Genomic DNA, 8288 nt, shown 5'->3' with positions numbered 1-8288 from the left:
ATGAATAAATAATCACCCCTCCTTAACTGAAAGTGATTCTTAAGCAAAATTTTTGTATAAATGGATTTATTTCCATTATAGATTTACCTCAACCTTGAGATTTTGGTTCAAGTAAATACTTATAAATCATTCTTCTTGGGAAATTTTAATAAAATAAGAAACTAGAAGTTGGACAGAAACAAGGGATTGTAGAAAATACTAACAGGAGATTTAAGAACCTGAAGCAAAATTGCTATCTAGTGGATGAGAATTCTAAGGTAGAGACTACAGCCAGATTAAAGAACTCTGCAATTTAACTAAATTGATATGATAATCTTGTATATTGGTAATCTTGTATATCAGGAGGAACTGAGGAAAAAGTTCCACACCCTTGGTGAACTGAGCATCTTTACATTCAATCATTGGGCTTTAAGAATTGGACATAAAATATGCATTGTGAAGCAAAAATAGACCGTTACTCTCTTAAAAATGTAAATGAAATTGTGAGTTGTCATTGCATTGAGAAGGCAGGGAGCTCTGAAAACATGTAACATTGAATCTAGGGTTTTAGAGAAGGCTACCCTTAGGAATGATGTAAGCCAAGTTTGTTTGTTTTTTTCCAATTTTATTTAGACAATTTTAACAGGGTGGTATTGATAAATTATAGTACATAGTTATAGAGAAAACATCTCCAGATCATTTTGACATTTGATTATGTTGTATACCCATCACTCAAAGTCAAATTGTCCTCCATCAGTTCTTATTTGGTTTCCTTTATGCCCACCCCCTCCCTCTCCTCCCTTCCCTTTTCCCTGGTAACCACCACACTCTTGCCATGTCCATGAGTCTCAATTTTGTGTCCCACCTATGTATAGAATCATATAGTTCTTAGTTTTTTCTGATTTACTTATTTCATTCAGTATAATGTTACCAAGGTCCATCCATGTTGTCGTAAATGATCCTATGTCATCATTTCTTATGGCTGAATAGTATTCCATAGTATATATGTACCACATCTTCTTTATCCAGTCATCTATTGAAGGGCTTTTTGGTTGTTTCCATGTCTTGGCCACTGTGAACAATACTGCAATTAACATGGGGCTGCATGTGTCTTTATGTACCAATGTTTTTTAGTTTTGGGCGTATATACCCAGTAGAGGGATTGCTGGGTCATATGGTAGTTCTATTCTTTTTTTTTTTTTTTTTTTTTTTTTTTGTATTTTTCTGAAGTTGGAAACGGGGAGGCAGTCAGACAGACTCCCGCATGCGCCCAACCGGGATCCACCCGGCATGCCCATCAAGGGGCAATACTCTGCCACAACCAGAGCCATTCTAGTGCCTGAGGCAGAAGCCACAGAGCCATCCTCAGCTCCCAGGCAAACTTTGCTCCAATGGAGTCTTGGCTGCGGAAGAGGAAGAGAGAGACAGAGAGGAAGGAGAGGGGGAGGGGTGGAGAAGCAGATGGGCACTTCTCCTGTGTACCCTGGCTGGGAATCGAACCCGGGACTCCCGCACGCCAGGCTGACGCTCTACCACTGAGCCAACTGGCCAGGGCCGGTAGTTCTATTCTTAATTTTTTGAGGAACCACCATACTTTCTTCCATAATGGTTGTACTACTTTACATTCCCACCAACAGTGAATGAGGATTCCTTTTTCTCCATAGCCTCTCCAACACGTTATTACCTGTCTTGTTGGTAATAGCTAATCTAACAGGCGTGAGGTAGTATCTTGTAGTTTTTTTTTTCTTGTTGTTTTTTTTTCTTTATTCATTTTTAGAGAGGAGAGAGAGAGAGAGAGAGAAGGGGGGAGGAGCTGGAAGCATCAGCTCCCATATGTGCCTTGACCAGGCAAGCCCAGGGTTTCGAACCGGCGACCTCAGCATTTCCAGGTCGATGGGTTATCCACTGCACCACCACAGGTCAGGCGGTATCTTGTAGTTTTGATTTGCATTTCTCTAATAACTAATGAAGATGAGCATCTTTTCATATATCTATTGGCCATTTGTATTTCTTCCTGGAAGAGGGTCTGTACATGTCCTCTTCCCATTTTTTTATTGGATTGTTTGCTTCTTTGTTGTTGAGTTTTGTGAGTTCTTTGTATATTTTGGATATTAGGCCTTTTTCTGTGCTATTGTTTGAAAATATCTTCCATTTAGTTGGCTGTCTGTTTGTTTTGTTGTCAGTTTCTTTTGCTGTGCAAAAGCTTCTTAGTCTGATGTGGTCCTATTCATTTATCTTTGCCTTCACTTCCCTTGCCTTTGGAGTCAAATTCATAAAGTGCTCTTTATGGCCAACGTCCATAAGTTTAGTACCTATGTTTTATTCTATGTAGTTTATTGTTTCAGGTCTTATATTGAGGTCTTTGATCCATTTTGAATTAATTTTGGTACAAGGGGACAAACTGTAGTCAAATTTAATTTTTTTTGCATGTGGCTTTCCAGTTTTCCCAGAACCATTTATTGAAGAGGCTTTCTTTTCTCCATTGTGTGTTCTTGGCTCCTTTATCAGAGATTATTTGACTATATATATGTGGTTTTATTTCTGGGCTCTCGATTCTGTTCCATTGGTCTGAGTGTCTATTTTTCTGCCATGCTATTTTGATTATCGTGGCCCTATAATATAATGTGAAGTCAGGTATTGCAATGCCTCCAGCTTTGTTCTTTTTCCTTAGGATTACTTTGGCTATTCAGGGTTCTTATAGTTTCATATAAACCTGATGGTTTTTGTTCCATTTCTTTAAAAAAATGTCATTGGAATTTTGATGGGAATTGCATTAAATTTGTATATCGCTTTGGGTAATATGGTCATTTTGACTATATTTATTTTTCCTGTCCAAGAACAAGAAATATTTTTTCATTTCATTGTATCTTTTTCGATTTCCCTTAACAGTGCTTTGTAGTTTTCATTATATAGGTCCTTTATATTCTTTGTTATGTTTATGCCTAGGTATTTTTTGTTGTTGCAACCGTAAAAGGGATTAATTTTTTTTAGTTTGTTTTCTGATATTTCATTGTTGATATATAGGAAGGCAATAGACTTCTGTATATTAATTTTGTATCCTGCGATGTAAGCCAAGTTCTTAAAGAAACAGTTTTTAACTTGGGAATAGAAAGTGTTTGTGGCAAAAAGGCACCAGCTGTCAGACCTCAGTTCAGCAACCTCGATACTTGAGTTCTGGCTGAGAAAGAATTCAGAGGCAAGACTCAAACTAGAAGAGAAAGTTATTTAGGAAATCACAGAGGTAGAAGAACTGAGTGGTAGAAGGAATGGGCTCAGAAATCAAGTTGTAAAAGAAGGGTTCTTGGACCTTAGGTGAGGTGGAGAGAAAGAGAGTTGGAGAGACCAAAGAGGGAGGAAAGGCATGGGCATGGTCCTGAAAAGAGAGAGCATGTGCAGGATCCCTGTCTTAAGGGCTTTTATCTGAAGGTCTTGGGAGGATCTCAGTAGAATAGTCATCAGCTTTCCAGGCGTGTCACCTCAGCATTGTGGCCTCTACTGATTGGTTGGCTCCGGGGGGTCACTGGTCAGTGCAGCTGGTCCTGATGTCAGCCCTGGCATTGCTCCACCTGATTTTGCTGTTTCTCTGGCCCTGAAACACCCACGGAGACCTAGATGTCATCTCCACAGGTAATGCTTAAAGGAGTGGTTGAGCAAGGGCTTGTAGGTTTGCCCGTTGCTAGGCACCCCCGGCTCTCTGCCATGGTGGCCCTCTCTCTGCCCCTGGCCTGTTGTTTCTGCTCTGCTCATGCCTGTCTACTGCCTACTACAAAAGTATGGCAAATTGTTCTGAGGGGTTGGGGAGGAGGGTACAATTCACTAAGATCCCTGTGATAGGGGAAAACATGAGATTTTCAGCAAACTAAAAAGCTGGTGGGGCTACAAAACAAAGAGCTGGAGTCAGATTTTGCAAAACCATGTGAATCATAGGTTTGGGCTTTTAAGTACCTAGACAAGCTACTGGTGTATACGCAGTTTCAGAGATTACCCTGACACTTTGGCTTGCAGCCAAATGGAGTGACAGGACCAGACAAACTCCTCTATAAACTAGAAAACTGGAAAAAACACTATGAAGCAACATGTTGACAAGCTCAAAGAGAGTGATATAACTCTAGACAGGTTAATTAATGGGAAACCCCCCCACAAATTATCAAAATCAAAAATGAAAAGACATAGGACTAATACTACATATATTAAAAGGGTAATAAAAGAATATGAAGAACTTTATGCCAATAAATTCAACAACTCAAATAAAACGAACAGATTTCTTAAAAGACATATATTACTAGTCCTAAATCAAGAATCAGAAATCTGAATAATTTTGTGCTTATTTTAATTGAATTGAGAATTCTTAGTAATTAAAAACCTTTCAACAAGATGCAACCCTAAAAGTACAACCCATGAAAGAAAAATTAGTAAGTTAGACTTCATTAATGTAAAAGCTTCCGTACTGTGAAAGTTACTGTTAAGAGAATGAGAAAACAAGCCACAGCCTGGGGGTAAATATTTGCAAAACACATAGCAAAAAAAAACAAACAAGGGGTAAATATTTGCAAAACACCTAGCAAAAAAAATAATAAAACAAGGACTGGTATCAAAAATATACAAAAAAAACTTAAAAGTCAACAATAAGAAAACACAAATTTGCCTGACTCGTGGTGGTACAGTGGTTAAAGCATCAACCTGGAATGCCCAGGTCACTGGTTCAAATCCCTGGCCTCCCGGGTCAGGGCACATACAGAAAGGAACTTCTACTGGTTAATGCTTCCCACTTCTTCCTCCTCTTTCTCTCTCCCTTTTTCTCTCTGCCCTCTCTCTAAAAGTCAATGAAAATAAAAACAAATTCAATTTTTTTTTAATTTTATTTTTTACAGAGACAGAGAGTGAGTCAGAGAGAGGGATAGACAAGGACAGACAGGAATGGAAAGAGATGAGAAGCATCAATCATTAGTTTTTCATTGCGCGTTTTAACACCTTAGTTGTTCATTGATTGCTTTCTCATATGTGCCTTGACCGCGAGCCTTCAGCAGACCGAGTAGCCCCTTGCTGGAGCCAGCCACCTTGGGTTCAAGCTGGTGGGCTTTTTGCTCAAACCACATGAGCCCGCGCTCAAGCTGGCAACCTCGAGGTCTCGAACCTGGGTCCTCTGCATCCCAGGCCGATGCTCTATCCACTGCGCCACCGCCTCGTCACGCCAAATTCAAATTTTAAAATGGGCAAAATATCTGAACAGACACCAAAGAAGATAAACAGATGGCAAATAAGGATAGATAATGTAAACATGTTCAACATTATACAGTGTGTCCATAAAGTCATGGTGCACTTTTGACTGGTCACAGGAAAGCAACAAAAGATGATAGAAATGTGAAATCGGCACCAAATAAAAGGAAAACTCTCCCAGTTTCATACCTATTCAGTGCAGTTCGATGTGGGCTCATGCACAGATTTTTTTAGGGCTCCTTAGGTAGCTATCCCGTATAGCCTCTACAGACTTGTCACTGACTGATGGCCTACCAGAATGGGGTTTCTCCACCAAACTGCCGGTTTCCTTCAACTGCTTATCCCACCAAGTTATGTTATTCCTACGTGGTGGCACTTCATTATAAACACGCCGATATTCACGTTGCACTTTGGTCACAGATTCGAATTTAGCAAGCCACAGAACACATTGAACTTTCCTCTGTACCATCCACATCTCGACTGGCATGACTGTGAGCTGCTCCGCTGTATACACAGTGTTACATCATCATCTGCACATGTGCACATGCTGCCACATCATGCTACAGAAACTGGGAGGGTTTTCCTTTTATTTGGTGCAGATTTCACATTTCTATCATCTTTTGTTGCTTTCCTGTGACCAGTCAAAAGTGCACCATGACTTTACGGACACACTGTATATCATTAGGGAAATGCCAATTAAAAAAAACATATGGCATTACAGTATATACCTATGTAAAGGCTGAAATTCTCAACACTGACAACATGAGATGCTTGTAAGAATGTGCAGCAATTAACTCTCATTCTTGCTGGTGGGAATGGAAAAGGATACAGCCTCTTTAGAAGACAGGTTGGTCATTTCTTACAAAACTAAACATACTCTTACTGTATGATCCAGCAATCATGCTCCCTCATATTTCACCTGAATGAGTTGAATATTTAGGTCCACACAAAAACCTGTGCACAGTTGTTATAGAAGCTTTACTTTGCCAAAACTTGGAAGCAACCAAGATGTCCTTTAATATGTGAATGGATAAAAAGCTATTACATCCATACAGTGGAATATTATTCAGCCATAAAAAGAAATGTCTATTGACATTTCTGCATGGGTGATATATAAATGAACAAGTATATGAAAAATGCTGAACATCACTCATTCTTAAGTAAATGCAAATCCAAACCACAATGACAGCCTGACGCAATGATAGGTGGCACAGTGGATAGAGTGTTGGACAGGGATTCAGAGGACCCAGGTTTGAAACCCTGAGGTTGCTGGCTTGAGCTTGGACTCATCAGCTTGAGCATGGGGTTGCTGGCTTGAGTGTGGGATCATAGACATGACCCCATGGTCGCTGGCTTGAGCCCACGGTCACTGGCTTGAGCAAGAGGTCACTCACTTTGCTGTAGTCCTCCCCTCACCCCCGGATCAAGACACATATGAGAAAGCAATCAATGAACAACTAAGGTGCCGCAACAAAGAATTGATGCTTCTCATCTCTCTCCCTGTCTGTTCCTATCTATCCCTCTCTCTGTCTCTCTCTCTGTCTCAGTCACACACACACAAAAACAGAAAACCACGAGATAACCTATCACTTCACACAAGGATGTGGAAATATTGGAACACCTGCACACTGTTGGTAGAAATGTAAAATGGTGCAGCTACAATGGAAAGTATATAAAAGTTCCTAAAGAAGTGGCCTGACCTGTGGTGGCGCAGTGGGATAAAGCATCGACCTGGAACACTGAGGTTGCTGGTTCGAAACCCTGGGCTTGCCTGGTCAAGGCACATATGGGAGTTGATGCTTCCTGTTCCTCCTCTCTCTCTCTCTCTCTCTCTCTCTCTCCCCCTCTCCCCTCTCTCTAAAAATCAATAAATAAAATATTTTTAAAAAATTAAAAAAAAAATAAAGTTCCTAAAGAAATTAAAGTAAAATCCAGGAATTATAGTTCTGGGTATACACCCAAAAGAATTGAAAACAGTGTCTCAAAAAGATATGTGTACATCCATGTTCATTGTCGCATTATTCACAATAGCAAAAAGGGAAGCAATTTGGTTCCATTGGCAGATAAATGGATAAAGAAAATACATTACAATGAAATATTCAGTCTTGAAAAGGTAGAAAATTTTAACACATACTATGACACAGATGAACCTTGAGGGTATTATGCTAAGAGAAATAAGCCGGCCACAAGGAGAAAAATACTTTATAACTCCATTTATGTGAAGTACCTAGAGTAGTCTAACTGATAGAGACTGAAAGTGAAAGAGTGGTTGCCAGAAGCTGGAGGAAGAGGGAAGTGGGGATCTTTTAATGAACATAAAGTTTGAGTTTTGCAAGATGGAAAGAGTTCTGGAGATGGGTTGCACAACAGTGTGAATGTACTTAATACTACTGAACTGTGCACTTAAAAGGTAAAAATGGTAAATTTTATGTTATGTATCTCATCACAATTAAAAAGGAGAAAGGAAGGAAGGAAGGAGAAAGAGAGAGAGAAGCTATAAAGCCACAAAAACATGGAAGAAACTTAAATGCATATTGCTAAGTGAAAGAAGCCAGTCTGAAAAAGCTACATACTGTGATTAATTCCAAATATATGATATTCTGGGAAAAGCAAAATGATGGAGACAGTAAAGAAAAATCAGAGATGGTCAGAAATTTCAGGGGAGGGACAGATGAATTGGAGCATGGAGGGTTATTAGGACACTGAAAATACTCTAAAGCAGTGTTCCCCAACCTTTTTTGGGCCACAGACTGGTTTAATGTCAGAAAATATTTTCACGGACTGGCCTTTAGGGTGGGACGGATAAATGTATCACGTGACCGAGACAAGCATCAAGAGTGAGTCTTAGACGGATGTAACAGAGGGAATCTGGTCATTTTTTAAAAATAAAACATTGTTCAGACTTAAATGTAAATAAAACGGAAATAATGTAAGTTATTTATTCTTTCTTTGTGGACCGGTACCAGATGGCCCACAGACCAGTACCGGTCCGCAGCCTGGGGGTTGGGGACCACTGCTCTAAAGAATGCTGCTATGAACATTGGTGTACAGGTATCTGTTTAAAACCTTGCTTTCAATTCTTTTGGATACAT

Source organism: Saccopteryx leptura, chromosome 3, assembly GCF_036850995.1.
Source record: "Saccopteryx leptura isolate mSacLep1 chromosome 3, mSacLep1_pri_phased_curated, whole genome shotgun sequence".
Classification (NCBI taxonomy): Eukaryota; Metazoa; Chordata; class Mammalia; order Chiroptera; family Emballonuridae; genus Saccopteryx; species Saccopteryx leptura.
The sequence above is the reverse complement of the archived record's forward strand: the minus strand, read 5'-3'. Positions refer to the sequence as shown.